Source organism: Myotis myotis, unplaced genomic scaffold (genome assembly GCF_014108235.1).
Source record: "Myotis myotis isolate mMyoMyo1 unplaced genomic scaffold, mMyoMyo1.p scaffold_m19_p_4, whole genome shotgun sequence".
Classification (NCBI taxonomy): domain Eukaryota; kingdom Metazoa; phylum Chordata; class Mammalia; order Chiroptera; family Vespertilionidae; genus Myotis; species Myotis myotis.
Genome location: NW_023416346.1, coordinates 4,888,638 through 4,900,847, shown reverse-complemented (window position 1 = coordinate 4,900,847; position 12,210 = coordinate 4,888,638). Strand labels below are relative to the sequence as shown.

The following is a 12,210-nucleotide window of genomic DNA, read 5'->3' as shown; positions in this document are numbered from 1 at the left end:
AACCTGCCACATGAGCCCCAGACTTAGAGACTTAAACTGGGGTCCTCAGGACAGAAAGAGTCCTCCATGGTAAAAAGTCTCCAGTAGGCCTACACGTATACAATCTGTTAACTGCTGTCGTGTAAACTCAAATGTTTGGTTGCCTCGGCTGTATAGTTCTCAACAAATAATTCTGAAGCTTTCAATATTGGGGAATAGAACCCAAAACTTGCTATACCTTCAAAGTAATCACTTGAACTTCCTCGTTTACATGATCCAGTTCTTTGAAACCATTTAGAAAGTGCATTCTGCTCCTAAAATGTCCAAGTTATAAAAGAAAAATGTGAGCTTGTCAGATTAACTACAATCCCCAGTCTAATAAAACTGAGTCACATCCAAATGGTCTGCACTTACACTACCCTCCCCTTCTAGGGAAAATGTGTCTGGGGGAGGCAGTCTGAGTCATCACCTGGTTTGTTTGACATACGCTTCCTTCCATAAATTGGGAATGGCAAGCAGCACAGTGTTCTGGGCTTGTCTCAGGGAAGGAGCTGCTGCAGCCTTGCACAATCAAAATAGGGCCTTTAGGTTAAAGGATGAAGCTGAGCCCATATTTTGCCTTGGGATGCTGGGGGTAGGAAGAAAATGACAGACCCTAACAAAGAACATTTGTAAGTACCATCTGGGGTGGGGTGGGATTGGGGGTGGGGGGCTTGTGTCAAAGAAATGGAAGCAGTGTTCATAATTGAATTTTTCCTAGGACATAAGAAATATTTAAGAAATAAATTAATGGTGTTAAAATAAATAAGGGGGACCCATTTCCTTAAGAAGAAGGAATTTGATGTGAACAGTCGAAAATGATTGCATGAAAAAGGGCGGGTGTAAGAGATATATTATTTGGTGGTTACCAAACAAATTTGTCTTGACAATGTTTCATTTTCCCTGATTTACCCAACCATTTATGAAACGTTTTCATGGCAAACTCTGAATCTCCTTTAGGGGTATTTTGAGAGAATGAGGAGAGAAGAGGTGCATGTGTCTCGCACATTTTTCTTACAATGGCTTTGCAGAGGCTTACCAGAGCTTTTAAAAATAATTGAGAATGTAAAATTGTCACAGAGACTGTAGCGGAAGGGTAAGGAGGAGTAGACTTATAGCTGAAGTGGCTTTGTAAACGCAGTCTCTGCTTTGGGGTTGTTTTTTAATATGTGCCAGGCATTCCTCTGATTTCCATCCTGATTTGGTTGTGGCTATCTCTCTGTCTGTGTGAGGCTTGGGTGTTGCCTGTTTAAAAGCCGGAGTTGTCTCAGCCTGGGCGTTTTCTGTTTCGGCTTATGGCTCCCCCCCACCTCTTTTCCTGAATGAGTGTCCTTTGTATAACCCCAGTAATTCAGAAATCCTGCAGAGGGACTGCCCTGTCATGTGACTTGGGTACTAGGTGCTGCCTGTGATTGGTCAGCAGCTAATTGGCAGGTCCCTATAAGAGGTCTCACTTCTGGAGTCAGGCCACTCTCCTGCCTGGGCTGCTACTCAATGGGCACCAGAGGGTGGAGAGGGACGGGTGTCCAGTGATTCAGCCACATGTGATAGATGACCAAGTGACTGCTTGCTTGGAGTCCGTGCATCAGTGGAAGACACCCAACGGGTGGTGGCTGACTTGATCAAACTCTGGCTTCCTGAACTGGTAACTGTCACTTTAATAGAGCTTACTGATTAAACTCAGAAAAATGCAACTAAAACTCTTTGCCAGGAACTTGTGTGGACTTACTCCCTGTCTCCCCCCACCCCTTGTTCTTATTCGTTTTGTCACAGGAATGAAATGCAGATAACCCTTTAGAAAACTTTTGTAGGAAAGCACCTCGTGTGATCTGGAACAAAGACATTATATAATCAGATTTATCAAGCTGTGAAGAGGGAGTTTTAGCGAACAGAAGCAGCATTCTGTCACCAGGAAATACTGCTTTATCCAGAATTGGTAAGTTGAAAAATGGCATTGCTCCCTAATAGATATCATATGGTGTGTGGGGGAATTGTGAAATTGTTCACAGATCCCTAACAACTGTATTGAACCACAGAACCCATAAACAGAGTGAGGAATTCGAAAAAGTAGCAGCCCAAGAATATAGCATGAAGGCTGAGAAGCAGCCAGGTAATTAACAAAGATTAACTGAGCATTGCCAGTTTAGGCAAATATATGTAATACAACTAGTTTGGTTCTCCCCCCTTTTTACCTTTTCCTTTTTAATGGGGGGAATCAAAATGGGTTAGTTGGTAACACTGTAGCATTAACTTCCATGGACGTAGATTTCCATTTAGTATGGATAGTATGTATGATTTTTGGAAGAACGCTTTTATAATTAGGCAACTTGCCCTCCTTTTTCCATCCCTCTACCTAAGGATGTCAAGTATTTAGTTAGAACTCTACAAAATGAAAGTTTAAGTAATGCATTAGAAACATTTCTTACTGATTATGAAAGGCAGATTAAGATGATAATCGATTTTTTTACATTTGTATCATGAATTTTAAGAGTGTTCTATTTGATTCCATTAATATAGCAAAAGAGTAGTTTTTTCCATATGGTCCATTACACTTTGAAAGGTCCTGATGAGCCATGCTTACTGGTGAGCCTGTCTATCTTTCTCCAAAACTTTTAAATTGTTTTCTAATCTTGAATCTGAACTTCCTTTGTGTTTAAGTTGACCAGAAGAATACAATAAAGCTTTGAAGACCTGTGTTCTATACAGTAGGTTCTTGTTCAAGAATGCTAAGGAAACAAGTTTATATTAGGCATGAATGTCTGATTTCTTTTCTTGGCTTTTTAAGAATTATTTTTGCTGGAAAAGTTGAATAGAATAAGAAAATACTATTAGAATGGTGGGTGGCTACCTGATTTTACCAGTTTATTAATGGTCAATAGAAGCAGTCATGTGATATATATTTATAGAATCAGATAGAAAAGAATTGTTCTTTAACTGTTAGCAACAATATAGGTAACTTTGGTGATCTCTCTATATAAATGTGAATTCATAGAATTAAAGCTGTTATCAGAATTGTGCATTTTGGGATATATAGGATATAATATTATTTATTTTGTTTTCAGTATCTTAAGCCAAATTGAAGGTTGAAGCTGCATTTCTGACTTGGTTCCCATTCTGTTGCTTTCAAAATCTTAAAATTCATAACTTGAAATGGAAAATGTATAATAAAATGCAGGCTAGCAATGCTGTAGTTCTCTCTGGCACTAGCGTGGGATGAGGGTGGAGGAGAGGGAAATGAACCCATGGGGATACATTAATTGGTATTTTTTCTTTCATAATTTGAGAATGTTAAAGATTATTATTCTCAAACAGCTTTCAAAGACATAGACAAAGAGCAAGATAAGCATGGCCTTTAGGGGCAGGTCCTCCAATAAATCAGATCGATGATGCAAGTGTGAATATTACTATTATTTGACTTAATTAAGGTGTGGCTGAAGATGTGGAAAAAGTCTACTCATTTCCTTGAAGCACATGAATTTATGGGTTTTAGAGTCTTGAAGACAGAAAAATGGTGATGAAGAATTAAGATATTGACAGGTAATTTACATCCAACTCCTAGTTGTATGCAGTGATTCACAAGTATTTTCAGCTCTATTTCATGTAATTACTTGGGCAAAATATGATGATTTAACAATCTAGCTAAAGACTGCCATGCTTAATGGAAAAAAAGCCTCTATATAATTTGTAGATTTGACTCATCCATTTAGAATCCATTGTCGTGAATGAAAAGACAAAAACAAAAACCGATAGAAGCAGGCTGAAACAGTAAATGCTGGAAAGTATTTTCCAGAATAATTCTTTTAGATCTTCATGATTTCAGTTCTGTTTGCTGTGCTGTTATTTACAAAAATATATGAAAACTAAATAACATGGCATTGTCCTGAATTCTCCACTGGTGTTATTGAAAGTGTTAATAGCGTGTATACTCTGTAAACAGTGACAGACCTCAAATTAGTTCCTCCCAAATTGTATTTGGTATTTTTATAGTCAGAAATAGAAAGGCTTTCCCTTGGGGCTTGTTTCTTACATTTTTGCTGTGGTGTACCTTTTTGCCCAATTTGCCCAATTTTTCAAGGTATGTATATGTATGTGTTTATATACTTGATTGGAAGGGGGAGCTTTAATTGCTAGCAAAACAAGTGGGTGTTTGTTAGAACCTAGATAAGCCTCATAGTGTTGTTCCTATGACAACTGAGGGGTTGGGTGTTGAAATGTAGCTTTAAGTTCTCAGTTTGGAAATGTCATTCAGACCTCCCACCACAGTCTTATTGAGTAGGAGGATAATGAGAAGGGGGGAAAAACCACGAAGCAACATAAGTATCTCCATTCTTTTCATGTCTTCCTGACTTGTCTTTGTGTATGGATCACCATGGGGGTGGTAAACCCTAGGTCTTGAACAAAGCAATGCTTCAGCATAAAATAAATGGAAAGAGGTCAAAAAAGTTGGGGAAGATAAATAACAAACAGGGGTAATAGGCAGAAGAAGTCTTTTATCCAGCGCGGACCAGCAGTGAGACCATCTTGAATGAGTTACTGTATATCTCTTCAAGAGCTGCAAATATTTCCTTAAAACGCAATGTGGAGAAAATTCCTTCGGAAGCAGGATAGTTTACCACTTTGGCATAATGCTTATTTATCTCCCCTAGGCTGATTACAGAGGACACTATTCTTTTAAGGTACATGCTTTTAAGTCAGTTATTTCTCATTTAATAGCTTGTCTTTTTTTTTCCCTATGGGAAAGATCAATCGTGCTATTAAAAAGTGGTAAACTTGGGTATTTTACCCTATGTTCAAAAATTACTTGAAAAAAAAACCCTTAAAGACTGTTAGAGACTGGTTGTTTGTGGAAATGATTTGGTTGACTGAGAATCTTATGGCACACTGTATTGGGGGGCAAAGGTTGTTTAGACCAATTTTGGGGATCGATTAGTTATGCAGTGTGGATTTTCCATGCCTAAAGGGCTTCCTACTTTCTACTCTTAAATGGTTTTTACTATTTATTTGGTCATTAGCATATCCAGAAGTTAGAAAGGAAAAATAGACTTCAGTGGGTTTTACCCCTTACTTAATATATAGGTCCACCATCTCTATTGAAATCCAAAAAGGTCTGAAAACCAAATGATTTTAATGTCAAAAACTTGGTAGCAGATCATGACCTGAACTGACGTGAAGCTATTTGTAGTCTTTATCTCACTTCATACAAATGTTAGTATGTTTTATTGTAGCAATATTAATATGTTTGGTCATGGAGTGCTGCACCAGACTTGCCTGGAATTTTATATTGATGGAATAGTTACCCTATTAAATTTACAAAATTTCAGATAAGGATTTGTGGACTTCTAATTACTGATATGCGTGGAGCTTATATTATGTGCCAGGGATATAATTATCTCCATTTTACATGGGAAACTGATGCACAGAGAGGTGAAGCAACTTGCCCAAAGAAACACAGCCAGGAAATTGTAGAGCCAGGATTTGGAAGCCATTAGTCTAACTGCAGCCTACTCTTAACTGAGAATGCTTATAACAGGTTCTCCTAGCGGGGAGTGTGCAAGTTCCAGGGGTCTCAGAGGCTCCTAATCTCTTCACACGTTTCCTAACATTGATCTCTATCAACAGTCTGACTTCTTTAGTTGGGAAAATGAAGACAAAAAAATAACTCTTTCCTTAGCCCCAAGGAACTTATCTTGACTAGTGGAAAAAGTTATTGCGTAGACATTCCCTGGGTCCTTAACTCCAGCAGGAGGTCTGGGCTGTGAGGAAAGAGGGCGTGGGTCATCTGGGGGGGGGGGGGCTCCCTAGCATGGGAGCCAAACTAAGACAAAGCAAGGCTCCCAGGGGGGAATCAGGCAGCAGCCTTCGTTCCTCTGAAAGGATACTTTTTTTAAAAAAAAAAAATTTCTTTATTGATTAAGGTATTACATATATGAAAGGATACTTTTAACACTACTTCAAGAAAGTATATAAGGTGTCTCTCCAATACATATATATTTCTAGGGATAAAAAAACTCATTCCATGCTAATAGCAACTTCCCCATTCTATTTCCCAAATTCCCTCTCCCTCTAACCTGCTTAATTTCCTTGTTAGCATTTATCTCTGGCATATTGTAAGCTTTACTTATTTATTCATTTGGTATTTTAGTCAAACACCAGCAGTAATGTTATCTTTGAACAAATTTAAAGTTTCAAATTTGTTTCTCTTTGATCTCCATCTGCAAACTAATTTTCTCCTGTCAATCTTAGACTACTAGAAATAAGGTTTTTTGCTTATTGGATTATTCTCATTATTAGTTATCATTTTTATATTCACAGCCATGGAAATTTCTTTATCTTAAACAAACTGTTTTGATTGTGCAATCAGAATTTGGAGGACTGCAATCACTGAGTATTTTTAAATTCCATAAGATTGTAATTAATTGCAAAGGAGAGCATGCATAGTAAAATATTTTTATATTTTGTGAACTACTTTCAACTTAGATAGGGAAGTGTGGAACTATACATAACATTGAATCCAGCAAAAAAATTAAAACTATCTACGGGCTAACTTTTTCCTTTGAAAAATTAAAAATATCAATATAAAAAAATTGTTCTTCATGTTATGCTAAAATTGTAAATGATTTAATCTTGGACATTTCCTGGCTCAAGTTCTTAAATTCTCAACTGCAGCCTATTGTCTTTTAATCCTATATTTATTCTAGTTTATGCATTCTGAAGTATTAAAGATAATATAGAACAAAATTTAGAAATACATATATTATTTACTATACTAGTAAATACTGTGGTCATGTAAATACATCACTAGAGCATTTATATACTTGATTTTCTTTTAAATTCTTTAAAGAACAGATTAGATGCATGTAAAAGTTAAATATAATATGCTTTTGTAAGTCAATATAATAATTGAGATACTTTACTTTTCTTAGCTATATTTTAATAACACAATAGTTTCCAGTTACTTTCTTTTAAAGGTTGATCTAATAAAGTAATAATTTGCTTAAAAATGAAATGTAACTGGTTAGTTTAAGGTAGAAGATGGAGTCATTGATTATGAAAAGCTAAGGTTTTATTTTAAAGGATCTTCCTTTCTGCCTGGAAGAGTTGAATCTCCTGAAGCACCTCGTCTACAGAAAGCCCAATGCTGGTGGTGGTATTGGAAGAAAGCTTACTTTTTCCACCTTTTCTAAAAGCAGATGGATAAAGACTTTTTAAATGAAAACCCATTGATTTCTCTCAATTAGGATTTGAGTGGCTAGGGTTGTTAAAATATTAAAAACACACACACACACACACACACACACCTGTGAATCTGTACAGGTTCAGCAACATTTTGCAGCGCCCTTCCAAAGTTCTGGTTGCCTGAAAAAATTCTCCAAACCTCCAGACATTGTGCAGTGGGTATCAAATATATGACAGTGGTTACCAGGACTGCAACAAGGTGCCTGCTCACGGCATCCGTTACAGTGTTTGCTCCTTAAGGGACCCAGGCTTTGGAAACAAGTAGTCTGTGTGCATTGAGCTCCCTTTGCTCCCTGCTAGCTGAGTAAGCTACTCCATTTATTTCCCTAAGCCCCAGAGAGTGGAGTGTCAGTACTAGCTCACAAGGCTGCTGTATTAAATTAGATAACACATGTGAAGCACATGCTGTGGTCCCTGGAGTAAAGGTGCTTAACACACTTGAGTTCCCTTCCCAAATCCTTTTAGGAACAGACTTCAGTTTAATATTAAACCCTATGGATCCATATGTATTTTTTTTTTCATATCAGGTTAAGTAAAACAGTGATGACAATGGTGGCTGCCATTTATTGCATACTTAACCATGTTCTAAATAGGCACTATGGTATTAGCTCTACTTGCATTCAACTGCTCAATCTTCTTGATAACCCATTGGTTCAATTACTGTGCCCATTTCATAGATGAGGACATTGAGGCTAGTAAGGTAAAAGAATATGTTTGACTGCTCAGCTGGTAAGTTGTGGAGCCAGGCTTTAAATCCAAATAGGCGGTTGGCAGTATAGATGGAAAGTACTTCTTTCGGACAGAAAAGGAGAATAAAAGTTGACTGAACCCGAAAGTCTCAGAAATGGCCTTCTCATTTCTAATTTGCAAAGTGTCACATCTGCCAGGCCTGGCCCTCTCAGTATTGAAATACAAAGTTGACTTTTTCTGTTTCTTATTTTACAAATCAACAGGAACAGTTTTAGTCATTTGTGTTTTATGAAGTTTTAATTAGGCCACTGAAGTCCATGAGGGGAATTCCTTGTTTTCAGTTGATCTCATGCACTAACAAATTTACTCATGTAACTTCCCCTATTTTTTTTCTCTAATGTTTTCACTTGAAAGTGGGGGTGAAAGGGAGAGCTTATGTGAGCATTTGAGTCCTAGGGATGTACTTTCAGCAACCTCTCTGGAGATTCTTCTATCTGGTATAGAATTAATCCATAGAAAAGTAAAATGAGTAAGAATCTATACTTACTAATATTTTTCTCCTTTATCACCATCTAGTTTTAGGTGATATCTAGAGGGGTAAAACGTCTAAGTAAATAATTATAAGAAGCCATCTGTTTGCATAAAACCTTATCCTTGGATAAGGAGTTAAATTTTCAGAATATGAGAAAGGGGATTCACATTGAGAGTTTCCTCCTCTATCAGATGTAGGCTGAGAATTTGACTGGGAGGGGAAGCAGGCTACCCTAACCCATGGGGTTCAGAGTGCTTAGAAATCTTTTTTTAAAAATCTCCTGGCCTTGGACTGAGGCTGTCTGTAGGAGGATATACTAGTCATGCCTGCCTTCATTCTTTTATTTGTTCAATTGTTCATTCGTTCATCCACTATCTCACATAACTCATTCAGCACCTACCTGCAGATGGATGAAAGAAAGGCTAGGATTAGGATCCATGAAGGGGAAGAAGAGGAGGAACTACAAATTCACTTTCTTTCTTGCACCTCAGTGACTATGTCTCTTATTTGATTCTTTGTCATTTTTGAGACAAGGCACATTTTACAGAATCACATTCATAAAAGTTTTGAAGCTAATCTTCCTTTGGCAGCCAGCTTTCTTTTTTAATAAGGGAAAGAAAAGGCTTATGACAAGAAAATAATGCAGAGAAATTGGTTTTATTTCCTTTTTTAATGGAGGTAGAAGAAAGATTCATAGTAGAGAATGTGTTAATAAATAATGTCTAAGAATTCCCCTGAGCTTTCAACTCATTTCCCTGTTTAGAGAACATTAAGAGAGAACAAAGGCCTCTACAATAATGTCTTGGAAAATGATTTTTAAATAGAATTTAAATCAATTTGGAGGTACAAAGTCCTGCTCTGCCCTCCATTAAATATATTATGAGTTTAAAAATAAAGTATCACTAAGTAAAAAATGTGAAAAATGAGGGCTACCCTTTCTTCTGGGGAGGTAAAGACAGGGAGGAGGGTTTATGCTACTAACACTTCAAAAAGTGTTACTTGTCCCAATGCTGCAGTTAGGGTTACTCTTCCTTCAGGCAGATAGAGTCTTTACTTGTGATTTAGTAATGATTTAAACCTGGGAGTCATTTCCCATACTTTTTGGAAAACACACAACTAGTCATCAAGTTCTTTGTAATAGCACAAATTTGGTCTGTGTGTTTTCTGATACCGGTTGGATCACGCAGCAATGCTTTATATCTTTCAGGATGAAATGTTAAGTCTATGCCGCAGACTTAGTACAACAAGTACTCTTTCGGACAAGTTAAGTTAGTAAAGGCAGTAAATTCTATCTTTCTCTCCATCCTGTTTGATAGCCATACTCTAAAAGACCCTTCCTTATCTTTTACCTATGGATAGTAGGGAGAGTATAAGCAAGGTGTTCCTTCTGAACTCATCCCTGCACAATTTCTCTTAAGGTTGGGGAAATGATCATCTGGCCCTTGAAGTATGGGGGTATTAGCAAAAATTGTCCCAGGTTCCATCTAAACCTCCTAAGCTTATAACGGAACAATTGGCAAAGATACCATATGGTATATAGTCATTTTACAAAAATAGATATTTATTGCATACCTACTACATGCCAGACTGTTCTCTCTCTTGGAATATAGCAGTGAACAGGTCTCTGCTCACATGGAGGGGGGAGACTGACAGTGATTGAGCAAATAAATATGTGGCAGGAGTTAGTACATGCTATGGAATAAAATAAAACTGTGTCAGACAGATAGGGAGTAACAGGGGTCCAGGGAAGAACTACTTTATCGAGGGCTGACAGGAAAGGCTTTTCTAATGTTTATGCAGAGAATTATCCATGGGAAATGAGGAGCCAACCAGAAGGATATCTGGAGGAAGAGGATTCCAGGCAGAGAAGACAGTCACTGCAGTGGAGGTGGGAGCAAGTTGAGCAGGTTTAAGGGACAGAAAAGAGCCGGTGTAGAACAGCAAGCAAGGGGGAAAGTGGTAGATGAGGTCTGGGAGGTAGTGAATGGCAGATCACACAGTTGGCCATAGTAAGAAACTGCTGGAACATAGGACATGATAGCTAAAGATAAGGAGAATGGGAAGTTTGTAATGGCACAGATTTGGTCTGTGTGTTTTCTGATACAGGTTCTAGAGTATAGGTTATTTATATAGGGATTCTAGAGAATCCACCCATTGTGCCCCATAACCTGAGTGTGCACATGTTGGTAAGGGCTCTCATAAAATGCTACTATTGTAACTTTAATTATTATAATATGGAAACCTTGATGATAAACAGTTTAGAATTTTGAAATGCATGGTTTTAAGTACTTGGGTGTTAAAAGTATTTTGGGTGGCCCTCCATTTTATGTTCATGCAATTGATAGGTTCCCTCTTATAATTTTGCATGAAAATTTTCTGTTTGATGCAGGTTAAAAGGTTGTGTTGCACAGTACTTGTTTTACAACTGGAGGCAGAAAGGAAGAGTGGGAAAATAAAAGCAGTTGATCAATTGGGAAGAATGGGATTATGTCTGCTTTTGTCTTTTAAATTTGTGTTCAAAACATTTTTGCAATTTCTTAAAGATAGAGTTGATTGCTGTACATGGATTGTAGCCCCTTATCTTTATTTTACTATCATAATCCCTACGTTTTGTGTAAGGTATGTACAGTTTCTGTCATGTAGGAGTTTACATGTTAAGAAACATGATGACATCAGTGAGAACAGACATGTTGTTTTATCTACACTGGACCATGTAACCAGTCTTAGAGGGGCTTGATAGCTATTTAAACTAATAGGTATTGTCCGGATTTACCTTACTACACACCCCCTGAAACTTTATACTTATCACCTAGCCTGACTTTCCACTAGTTAGTTATGCATTTGGGTTAACCTTCATATTCTTTTAGCCAGGGACCCACCTGCAGAAAAGAGTTATTGGTTTTGTCATTTATAGTTCAATTTCATTGGACCGGATTTCCTTACTGCCTCTGGCTGAAACTGACTGCGAGAATGAGAGTTTTACTTGTGGGGAGGAGAAATTCATAATTTGGGAACACAGAGTGTTTTGTGTAAGGGGCCCCAGTGTGCTCTTTTCCATGCTCCTCTGGAGTGGGACTCTGCACTGACAGAGGGAGTGAGAGTTGGCACATCATGAGGACGCTGACCTCCTTGGAAGAGATGCCTTGTGAGCTGAGAGAGAAAGATGCAAAAATAGGTAAACAGGGATGTAGGGAAGTCCTAGGGTACCAGCAAATCTGGTAATAAGCCCAGGTGTCCTTGGACCCTTGTCTCACTCCTTCCTGGCATCCATGACATTCCTGCTTCTCTCTTGGAAGACAAGGGGTTACGCTCCTGACTTAGTGAACAAGGAATTTAGGAATGGGCGTTGAAGATACCACCTTCTCCAAATCTTCCTGCACATACTGCTCTCAACTGAGGCTACTTTCTAGGTGTAATATAGAGAGCTAGACAGAAAGGTCCCTTTTCTATTAGCCTCTGACTCCTAGCTTTGAGGGAAATCTATGTATTTCCCAAGAAGTGGTGTGTTCTGTTTGGTCTCTCTGGTCATGTCTGATGGTCTACTCGCGCTTGAGCCATTTTGCCCCATGTGCCGGGGGATTTCCCTTTTTTTCTTCCCCCATGTAAGCAGACAATTTGCTGCTTGATATTTCTACATTTGACTGGAGTCTATTCTGAACCATTGTGTGGTGGCTGGGCACTGCAAAATGAGTCAGTTCCTGCAGTTTGGTTACAAGTTCTCAAAAAGTATTTCA

At 38.0% G+C, this 12,210-nt stretch overlaps 1 long non-coding RNA gene across 3 annotated transcripts in view; it reads left to right on the top strand.

Annotated features, from left to right (window-relative positions):
- Positions 1 to 12,210, top strand: part of LOC118653818 — a 90,908-nt gene that overhangs the window by 66,231 nt on the left and 12,467 nt on the right. Inside the window, exons 6-7 of one of the 3 annotated variants that reach the window (XR_004966893.1) lie at positions 1,792 to 1,954; positions 3,444 to 5,787. The exons of 1 other annotated variant lie outside the window; for it this stretch is intronic. This is a non-coding gene — a long non-coding RNA (uncharacterized LOC118653818). Of the gene's footprint in view, positions 1 to 1,791; positions 1,955 to 2,054; positions 5,788 to 12,210 lie in introns of those variants that run through there. One more of the 3 variants, XR_004966892.1, reaches the window with a different exon arrangement.